Below are 12,160 nucleotides of genomic sequence, written 5' to 3' on the forward strand. Positions count from 1 at the left end.
CTACCTTCTTTTACCAGAAGAGGGAGTTCCTCGGGCCTCAATAATGAGGGGAAAATGAACTCACAACACTCCACCCAGTGAGTTGTCAAACCACCAAAGCCCACACAGTAATGATAGACAGGGAGAACTTAAACCACACCGCGCCGCAAACACACCGGACAATACTGTAATGTGAACAGGGCAAAACAAAGCACAAATATAGGCGAAAAGGTAACAATGGATCATACGACACCAGATATGAATTTCTCTCTCCAACACCACCTCTCCAGACCGGCACCACTTGGCATAAAACACAAGCTATAATCGGCGACGCCCACATGCCAGCACGGCCATTTAAAGACCGTGGGCGTGACCAAACATCCCACCTGATTTCCAGCTAGATTAACCCCTGATAACCTGAGTAAAATCAAGCCGGCGCCACTGTGGCTATAGTGGACGGAGATGGAACTACCGCTGCCTGCCGGACGCTGTGGTGTGAATAGCGTCCGACATGACATATGTCTTATTAGATCTCACCTATTGTATTGGGGCTTCCCTGGTTGGTGATGTATAATCCTGTGGTTGACTGGAAGTACAGGGAAATACTTAGGTGGTGTGATTTCTGCAATCATAATTGCCTGAGTATCTCTACCGTCTCCACTAAAAAGCTACCCTCTTTTCTCTCCAATTTTGTGGATGTATTCTTAGAAAAGGGGTGCCAAGAAATGCCTCTCCATCGTGCATATGATTGCCTCATTAACTTGCGCCCAGGAGCAAAACTACCCAAGACTAGATTATATAACCTTTCTGGTCCTGAAAGGCAGGAAGTGAAAGATTACACCTCTGAGAGTCTTGCAAAGGGACACATTAGACCCTCCTCTTCTCCTGTGGCAGCAGTGGTCTTCTTTGCTAACAAGAAAGATGGGGGTCTGCCTCCCTGTGTAGATTGTGTTGATCAAATTACCATCCTATACCCTTATCCTCTTCCACTCATTCCTGATTTATTTAGTCAGATTGTTGATGCTAAATAGTTCTCCAAGTTGGATCTCAGGGGGCTATGATCTGATTAGAATCAGAAAGGTGGATGAGTTGAAAACAGTGTTTAACACTCCTGAAGGGCATTATGAAAACGTTGTTATGCCTTTTGGCCTGACTAATGCTCTCGCCGTTTATTCAGCATTTTGTCAATGACATATTGTCATCTGGTGGGTAGATATGTGGTAGTTTATCTCAATGATATTTTGATCTACTCAACAGATCTCACGACACATCATGTACAGATCAGGCAGGTGTTACAGATATTAAGGGATAATAAACTGTATGCAAAACTGGAAAAATGTGTATTCACTGTACAGGAGGTACAATTTTTGTGCTTCCTGATTTTAAGAAAAATGTTACCGAGCACGAATCTGAATATTTGTGCCGAATTTATGTTTGGTGATCCTTTTCCAAACATATTCGCTTATCTCTAGTTATGCTCTTTCCTTCCTTATGAAAACTTTAGTTTATGAAACAAACTTCAGGCTATGATAAGCTTTTACGTTTTGGTGGATTATTTAAAAAGTATTGATTAGGGCAGCTGTTATGGACCGACCTGGTTTCAAGTAGTGATATTGCAATCACTAGGGGCAGTACCGGCAGGTAGCATAGTCAGGGACAGCCATGGAGTCGGTACACAGGAGCAGCAATGTAGTTTGAAAGAATAAGCAGGAATTTGGCTGGAAACTTAGATATGGATGTGAATGGAGACTGCACTGATATCTCATGAGAAATAAAGATTTAGGAATATAAACTTACCAGTCGTCCAGAGTTATATTAGATGTGTTCCGCTGATCATCCACAGTGTCCATTCTGAGGATTTACCTACAAGATAAATAAATAATAATAAAATGTTTATTATTTGTATTATTAATAATACAACTGACCATTATGTAACCAGAGTCTCTGTGCAGAAGTAGTGTCATTTTATTAAAAAAAACTCTCCTCTATTTCCTTTACTTTACTGTTTCATTTCTTAACAACGATAATGTCTGTATAGTGTGTACTACAAATCTTTCCTAGTCTTGTTCTGAGTCTTTTATACTAACACTGAAAAAATGGCTTCCTGACCACACAGCAGACGTCGAGTGATTCGGCAGAACAGTGATTACAGTAGACTGGAGCTGCGCTGGAAACGGCAGAAGATGGTGACTAGTATGTATTGTAATACAGTCTCTACACACATTACTGATCGCTAACAGAGGGGACGAAGAAAATAAGCTGCACACTATATAGTTCTTGGTAACTTACAGTATCCAGAAAAATTGGTGCTGGTCAAAATATGCAAATGTATAGAATAGTTATATTTTATTATTTATACAGCAGTGCAGGGACAAATTGCCAGAAATCTACCTATATCGTGTGCTGCAAATATATCTCCAGAGAAAAATTGAATCCCACTGTTGATACAGAGATCATTTACTACAGTTATATTATCATCGCTGATCGCACGAGACAGATCACCCAAACCAATCAGGTATTAATCTTCTTGTAGATGCCTTAAAGATAATAGATAGATAGTAGATAGATAATATATACATAGATAGATAGATAATAGATGGATAAATAGATAGATACTGTAGATAGATAATAGATAGTAGATAGATAATATATACTGTACATAGATAGATAAATAATAGATACATAGATAAATAATAGATAGATAGATAGATAGATAATAGATGGATAAATAGATAGATACTGTAGATAGATAGATAGATAATAGATAGTAGCTAGATAATATATACTGTACATCGATAGATAGATAAATAATAGATACATAGATAAATAATAGATAGATAGATAGATAGATCGATCGATAGATAATAGATGGATAAATAGATAGATACTGTAGATAGATAATAGATAGTAGATAGATAATATATACTGTACATAGATAGATAGATAGATAGATAAATAATAGATAAATAGATAAATAATAGATAGATAGATAGATAGATAGATAGATAGATAGATAGATAGATAGATAATAGATAGCATATCAGAAAAAAAAAGGCAGTACTCCAAAAATTAAAGTGAAAAACCGAGGCTTTACTGATCCAAGAGCAGCAATGTTTTGGCAGATTTCTCTGCCTTTCTCAAGCCTGTTTTTTTTTCTGATTTTCTATTTTGGAGGTTTGGACTTCACCTTAACAAGTTTTATTGCACCCGGTTTCTTTTGGTAGTGCTGCCAAATTTTCTTTAATTATAATAGATAGGATAGATAGATAGATAGATAGATAGATAGATAGAAAATAGATAGATAATAAATGGATAGATAGGTACTAGATAGATGATAGATAGATTGATAGATAGATAATAGATAGATAATAAATAGATAGATAGATAGAAAATAGATAGATAATAGATGGATAGATAGATACTAGATAGATGATAGATAGATAGATAGATAGATAGATAGATAGATAGATAATAAATAGATAGATAGATAATTAGAAAAAAATTGGAATAGCACATGCAAGCAAGTCGGTGCACAGGGCTCACGGCAATTAATCCAAATACTTGCCACATACACAGTAATAAAAATGGGAAGCAGCACTCCAAATTCAGCAAAAAGTATAAGAGTAGACTTTATTAGGCCCACATGGCGTGGTGCAACGTTTTGGCTTCCCATTTTTTATTCCTAGATAGGTAGAAAGAAAGGTAATAGATAGTGAATAGATAGATAGTATATAGAAAATAGATAGATGATAGATAGATGATAGATAGAAAATAGAAAAAAGATAGGAAGATAGATAGATAAATTGATAGATAGTATAGATAGATAGATAGATAATAGATAAATAGATGAATAGATAGATACCAGATAGAAGATAGATAAATCGATAGATAGATAGATAGATAGATAGATAGATAGATAGATAATAGCTAGATAAATAGATAGTATAGAAATGTGATAGATAGAAAGATAAGAAGATAGATAATAGCTAGATAAATAGATAGTATAGAAATATGATAGATAGAAAGATAAGAAGATAGATAATAGATGCTAGATATATGGATAGATTGATAGATAGAATGAAAGATAATAGATAGTGAACAGATAGTAGATAGATAATATATATATAGAGAGAGATAGAAAGATACATAGAAAGGTAGGCAGATAGGTAGATAGTAGATATATAGATAGATTACAGATAGTGAATATAGATTGATAGAAAGTAGGTAGATAGATAAATAGATAGATAGTAGATAAAAAGATATATAGATAGATAGATAATAGGTAGATAATAGATGCTATATAGTTATATTTACTATAGAAAGATAAATAAATAGTAAATAGATATTATATATATATATATATATATATATATATATATATATATAGAGTTGTGGCCAAAAATATTGACACCCCTGCAATTCTGTCAGATAATACTCAGTTTCTTCCTGAAAATTATTGCAATCACAAATTCTTTGGTATTATTATCTTCATTTAATTTGTCTTAAATGAAAAAACACAAAAAGAATTGTCCTAAAGCCAAATTGGATATAATTCCACACCAAACATAAAAAAGAGGGTGGACAAAAGTATTGGCACTGTTCGAAAAATCATGTGATGCTTCTCTAATTTGTGTAATTAACAGCACCTGTAACTTACCTGTGGCACCTATAGTAGAAACATCAAGGCACTCTCTCAAATAGATAGATAACAGATAGATTATGATTATAGACAGATAACAGATATAGATAGATAATAGATATAAATAGATAGATAACAGATTGATAAATAGATAATAAATGGATAATTAATAGGTACCGTATATAGTACATAGATAATAGATGGATAATAGATAATAGATAGATGATAGATGGATATGCATAAATAGAAAGATAGATAATAGATTAATATATAGAAAAATAAATATTAGATGGATGAATAATAGATAAATAAATAGATAGATAATAGATAGATAAATGATCAATGATAGATAATAGATAGATAGATAGATAGATAGATAGATAGATAGATGGATAGCTAGATAATAGATAAATAGTAGATATAGATACATATACACATAAAAGATAGATAATAGATAGTTTTCATTACCTTTCTCTTCCATCAGGATCTGATTGGTCAGTGAGTGAGGGTATATGTATATAAACTGCTCTGCCCCAATCAATCAGGCGCTTCCTCCAAGTGGCTAAGCACAAAGAATTGTGAAAGAATGGAATAATTGTTCTTTATATTATTTATTAAGCCATTATTACAATATCTCCAAATATGGAATATTTTGCAATATTTATTTGATTATACTTTTTTTTTAAGTAAAGTTTCTTTTAAACTTTTAGATAAATTATTCAAACATTAAAATAATGAAAGAATCATTTAACTCTTTTATCATTTATGTATTTGCATCTTTCCACTAACATCCATGCATGCATTCCTTTCTTCTCCACCAGGATCTCTTCTCTTTGGTTAGTTAGTTCAGCAGATCGTTTGTCTGTAACTAGCACTATTGTTGTGTATATATATATATATATACGCAGCTCTGCCCCCAACCATCAGACACTTCTGCTAGGCACAAACAATTATCAAAGTAGATATGATTACTTTTTATATTACTCACTTTGTTGTTACATGAACATCCAGATGTGTTGGTATATATATATATATATATATATATATATATATATATATATAATTTGTAAACCTTTTTTCATTTTTATCTGCACTTTGGGTCCATTATGAGAAAAGTACAATATAGACATGAGCGACTTTGCCTTTTTTCGGGTCGAGTCAGGTTTCACGAAACCCGACTTTCGCAAGAGTCGGGTCGAACGAAATCGGCCGATTATTGTGAAATGTGGAAGTCCGACTGAAACACGAAACCCAATGTAAGTCAATGGGGAAGAAAAGTCGGCAGTGAGTGGAGAACAGGAAACACACCTAGAGTGCCCATTTTAATGCCAAAAACATCAATTCTTATTACTTAAGCTTGTCAACCTTAATTTACTTTATAATAATAGTTAGGCATTGAAAAATGGGGGTTATTTGGCTAATGTTGTGGGGGGGTAGGGCTGGCTCCTGATTTTCGTGGGCCCAGGGTCAAAGAGTGTCACTGGGCTCCTTTAACACATGCCGCAATTCATGATCCTTTGATACGGCAGAGAAATAGCGGTACAGTACAATGAAAAATACTTCACTTCTTACATCTCATGACTGATATCCATTTTAAATTCTCCAATAGCTCCAAAAACGGACAGTATATTACTCCATACAGTATTATGCCCACCGCATAGTGCGCCATACAGAGTAATGAGGCCCATATATTTCTCAACATAGAATCATTGGTCCCATATAATGTTCCATACAGTATATGATGAGCTCCACACAATGCTACAGTATATGTTGTACACCATGGATGAAGCTCCAGTGTCTTATGGGCCCAAATAATGCTCCATATATAATGGGCCCCATTTCTAATGCTCCAGTGTATAATGGGCCCTGTAAATGCTGCTCCAGTGACTGATGTCCACCTTTGGAATCCTCCAGTGTATGGTGGGCCCCAGATATCATTCTCCAGAGTATCGTGCTCCCCAAAAATTGCTCCCAACCTTTAAAACAATGAAATAAGTCTCCTCGCGAGGGAATCCCTGTACTCTGGACTCCTCATGATCCCCATCTTCCATCTCTTTGCACTTGGACTGTTTAGGCAGAGGGCGTACAAACGTGATGTCATCACGCTCTTTGACCAGAATGTCACTGTCAGGAAAAGTGTTTGGTTTCCGGGGGCAGTATGGTTGCAAAGCTGAACCTTAAAGGAATGTCCAGAAGGGCACCACCAGGGGCCTGCTGCTTAATTGGACTCAACACGGGCAACCTCAACCATGCCATCCACAAAAAAGCTGCACAGATTGCAAGCTTAATTCTGTTAACGAACGAGACTCAGCTAAGCCCCCGTGGTCCGCGTCCAGCTTACTAGAGGGACAAGCGAGGCTCTGGCACGCGAGATCGGCCAATAACAGGTCTGTCATGCCCTTACATGTCCGGGGCTGCACGCGTGCTACAATGAAAGGACCAGCGTGTATCGCTTACAGGTGTGGATAACACGCTGAACCCCGTTAGTGATGGGATCTGGGATTGCAATTCTTCCCTGCGAACAAGCATTTCCCAGTAAGTGCAGGTCAACCGTAATTCCGGAATTAGGCCTAAACAGCATTCCAGAAAGAATGTTAAAAAATTAAGTGTCCAAACCACAGGTGCTGTAGCTTGCTTAACAGCTGGGGTCCTCTTCTGAGTAGCACACAGTTCTTACATAAACAGGTGGCATAGCTTGGTTCACGGGTGGCCAACTCTGCTGAGTAGCATACACAATTACTTGGCCCAAAGTATAAAGTGGTGTAAATGCAGTCAAAAACTGGTTCTTTCATAAACAGGCGGCATAGCTTGGTTCACGGGTGGGCTCCTCTTCTGAGTAGCAGACAAAGTTACTAGGCCCAAAAGGATTTTCAGGACAATATGCGGTAAAAAATTATTAGAAACACACACGGTGTAGCACCTTCACAGGTGTACTACACCGCTGGCTACCAGACACCGCTACTATGCCCTAAAACTGTCTATTATCATTGAAAACCATTATTAATGTGGAAAAAAAGATACGCTTTTGCTTAACGAAACGTTCTCGAATGGAAACTTGAACAGCCGAATTTTAATCAAAGTGTTGTAGTTCGATGAACGGATCTAACACCGCCCAAAACAGCTAGAATTTGAACTTGGCCCACAGTTCCACTCAAACACCACTCATCTGTAATCAGGAGGCAGACTCATACGGTCTCAGGCACAGTATGGATTCGACAAGATTGCAGAAAGTTGAGAAAGGGTACAGTATCACCGGATAACAGGAATATATAGCATAGGTTAAACATTTAAAATCTCCGTGTTTATTTCCGGAGTATGACAAAGACACTCACAGCCTCAGTATGGATTAGACAACAATCTAAAAAGTAGAAAAAAGGAAATGATTTTGAAAAGTACACCAGTATACACTGTTGGGGTATTTTTAATTCTTCATATATATTTCTGTCTCAGTAAGACAGTCCAGACTCTCCGCAAGAGGAAACGAGATGGGTAAAAGTACAGACATAAAGTCGAGTGATTGCAGAAATTTAGGAATTACTAATCACGGAAAAAACTCCCTGGAGGATTTTCAGAGGCGATGCTGACCCTCAATTACTTTGTGTGTAGAGACAGCGAAAACAGTTCTTTGTGAAGAAAGGGTTGCTGTATCGCAGTACCGTTGATCCCATCACCGTTACTCATCTCCATCAAATATTGATCACAGGGAGAGATGTAGACATGGTCCTCACTGCCTATCATGATCTGTCAGGTAACTTTGGAGTGCAAAAAACAGAATCCACAGGCTGTAGGAGATTCTATTGGATTGGCATGAGAGGGCACATTTAAAAATGTGGGCAGGAATGTCACACGTCTGTGAGTAGGAAAACTGTGAAAGCTGATGATAAATCACCACTGCATCTCATTGTGAGTCGACGTCCATAAGAAATGGAAGCCATTGATCATCTGAAGCTAGAGCCCGGCCAGCAGGACAGGGCATAGCTACGTCTTAACCATCATCTATCAGTTCACCAAATTTGTAGTGGCAGTCCCAGGGAAGGATTTGACAGCCCAGACTACACAATGGAGGAGCAGGGAGAGGTAAATATTGCAAATGCTGGGGCCCTGCCCAAGCAAGGGGGGCCCACTCATGGGTGTCGGTACTGGCACTGGGCCCCTCATAGTACGCCGGTGTGTTAGACGGCGGGTGTGCACCCCCACCGTCAGAGACACTTGATTGCATTATGAGGGACCCTGTGCCAGTGCCAGCGCCCAAGAGTCGGCCCACCCACCTGTCCAGGGAAATGGCACTCGCACGGTTGCGTGCGCTAGGTGGTGACCCCGGCCATGGGGGGGGGGAGGCAGCCCAGTTAGGGAGATTTAAAAAATGGCATATGTTGATGTTGGACATTCAGCAGCTGCAAATGGAGGAATTGGAGAAGTCCGAGGAAGAGGAGGACAAAAGCGAGCGATTTTTCTGGCAACCTATGTGTCATCAGGGGAAGGTGGGACAAAATCCTTTGAAACCCATGCATGGTTCATTTTAATGAAGGTTAGATCATCAACATTTTGGGTCGACAGACGGGTCCTTTTATATGTCAGGATTGAGCCAGCAGCACTGAAGACTCTTTCTGATAGCACACTAGCAGCAGGGCAAGCGAGCTCCTGTAAGGCATATTGTGCCAATTCAGGCCAGGTGTTCAGTTTAGAGGCCCAATAGTCAAAGGGGAATGACCTGTGAGGGAGAACATCGATATGGGACGAGAAGTAGTTTGTAACCATAGTTGACAACTGATGTCTCCTGTCACTTTCAATCGATGCAGTATTACCAGTCGTGTAAGCGGGACTTGAAAAATCAGTCCACAACATGGTCATGAAACCCCTGTCTCCAACGCCACTTCTGATGTGTGCACCACGAACACCTCTTCCATGTTGCCCCCTACGGCTCATTGGAGAAACATCACCGCTGCTGTGTGCTGGGAATGCCTCAAACAAACAAAGTTGCTTGTTTGTTAGCCAATATTAGGTCAAGGTTCTCCTGTGGTATAATGTTTTGGAATTTGCCTTTATAGCGTGGATCCAGGATGCTGGCCAACCAGTAGTCATCATCGTTCATCATTTTTGCAATGCAGGGGTCCCTATTTAGGATCTGCAAGGCATAATTTGACATACGGGTCAATGTTCCAGGTGTCAATGATGCACTGTGAGTGCTTGGTGGAGGAGCACTTTCTGGCAAATCCACATCCCTCCAGTCACGCACAAACCCTGTACCAGACCTTGCCACGCCAACATTTTCTCTTGCCTCACGAGAAGCATCCTCCTCCCCTAAATAATCATCCCCATCATCATCATCCTCCTCATCTTCCTCTTCTTCCTTCACCTCGTCCAGGAGAGGTCCCGGAGCAGACAATGGCTGACTGTCATCAAGGCTTCCCTCCTCCTCTTCCTCATCCTCCTCGGCTGCAGACGCCTGCTCCTTAATGTGCGTCAAAGTTTGCATGAGCAGACACATAAGTGGGATGCTCATACTTATGATGGCATCGTCTGCGCTTACAAGCCGTGTGCATTCCTCAAAACACTGAAGGACTTTACAGAGGTCTTTCAGCTGCGACCACTGCACACCCGACAACTCCATGTCTGCCCTCAAAGTGCCTGGCCATGTATCCTCCCACAAATGCATTACAGCCTGCCTCTGTTCGCACAGCCTCTCAACCATGTGCTGGGTGAAGTTCCACCTTGTTGCAACGTCGATAATTAGGCGGTGCTTGGGAAATTGGAGCAATCACTGCAGCTTCTGCATACGACTGGAGTGTACGGGCGACCAGCGGATTGGACCTTCTGGAGCAGGCCTGTTAACTCCAGATAATTATTGAGGAAGCACTGCACCACCAGGTTCAAGGTGTGAGCCAGGCAAGGTATGTGTCGGAGTTTTGAAAGGGCTATGGCTGCCACAAAATTCTGGCCGTTATCACTAACTACCTTGCCTGACTCAAGATATAGACTGCCAGCCATGACGCAGTTTGTCGCTGCAAGTAGTCGGCCAGTACCTCCACGGTGTGTCTGTTGTCGCCCAAACACATCATCTTCAACACAGCCTGCTGACGCTTACCACTAGCTGTTTGATAGTGGGACACTCTGTGGACGAGCTTTCGCTTCTGGAGGAGGAGGAGGCAGGTCGAACGCCTACACCCATCTGTTTCCTATACCGTGGACTAGGCAGCACTGTCCCACCGCCGCTGTCCCCTATGGACCCTGCATCCACCACATTAACCCAGTGCGCAGTGATGGACACGTAACGGCCCTGGCCATGCCTACTGGACCATGCATCAGTTGTGAGGTGCACCTTTCCACTCACTGATTTCTTGCATGGACAATGCGGTCTTTCACATGAAGGTGGAGGGCTGGGATGGCTTTGCGAGAAAAGAAGTGCTGACTGGGTAGGTCATAGCGTTGTACTGCGTAGGCCATGAGTTCGCGGAAAGCTTCGCTTTCAACCAACCAGTAGGGCATCATCTCTAACGAGATTAGTTTGGCAATGTGGGTGTTCAAACCCAGTGTACGCGGATGAGAGGACGAGTACTTTCTTGTCCTACTCATAGTCTCTGGTAGGGTGATCTGGACTTGAGAGCTGCATATGGTGGAAGTAGCGGTGGACAGGGCGGACTGAGAGAGGGTTGATGATGGTGATGGAGTTGGTGTTCTTTCTGATGGCCTAGATTCAGTCTTTCGTAGCAATAACATTGTGATTCCCTGATTGCTTTGGCCTTGCAACGACACCTCAGCATTTGCTGCTGGTGGTGTGCTAACCGGTGGGCTTACAGTGGGGGAAGCAATGTAGCGCTGCTGACTACCTTCATTGGGAGCAGTTGCACATGTGGTATGTGAGGCTTGGTAGTCCGTCCACGCTTGCAAGTGCATGGTGGTTAAATGTCTAAGCATGCAACTGGTATTCAAATTTCTCAGATTTTTCCCTCGGCTAGAGGTCTTTGCGCACTTCTTACAGATAACTGCCTGATCATTAGGATTTTGTTCAAAAAAGTGCCACACTGCACTCTTCCTACTATGGAAGACATTTTGAGGCCTTGCACGCTGTACTAATTTGACCGTCTGGCCTAGCTGTCCTGCAACTCTTTTGGTTTTTGCAACCCATTTTTGGACTGCACTAGGCCTGCCAGATAACAGCTGTTGCAATGTCGATGACTGCTGCGGATGCTGCTTCTCCTCTTCTGAGCTATTGGCAGCGGCACCCTCTTCCCCCAATGGATGCCAATCTGGGTCAACAACTGGGTCATCCATCACCTCCTCTTCAATGTCATGTGCACCTTCCTCTATGTCACCATGTAAGGTGGTATAGTATGCGGGATGGGGCACCTGAGTTCCTCAGGGTCAGAATCTGGCTCAGTACACTGCGAGGACAATGTAGTGCTCTGAGTGAATGTACCAGCAGTTAAATCCAGCAGTGGCTGTGCATCAGTGCACTCCATGTAAGATTCTTCTTGGACTGGGTAATTCACGATTTGACTTGATAACCCAGGCATGGTATGTGAAAGAGCTCCATGGAGTAAT

This window comes from Dendrobates tinctorius, unplaced genomic scaffold, assembly GCF_039654945.1.
Source record: "Dendrobates tinctorius isolate UK_male_01 unplaced genomic scaffold, ASM3965494v1 ptg000028l, whole genome shotgun sequence".
In the NCBI taxonomy this organism is placed as follows: domain Eukaryota; kingdom Metazoa; phylum Chordata; class Amphibia; order Anura; family Dendrobatidae; genus Dendrobates; species Dendrobates tinctorius.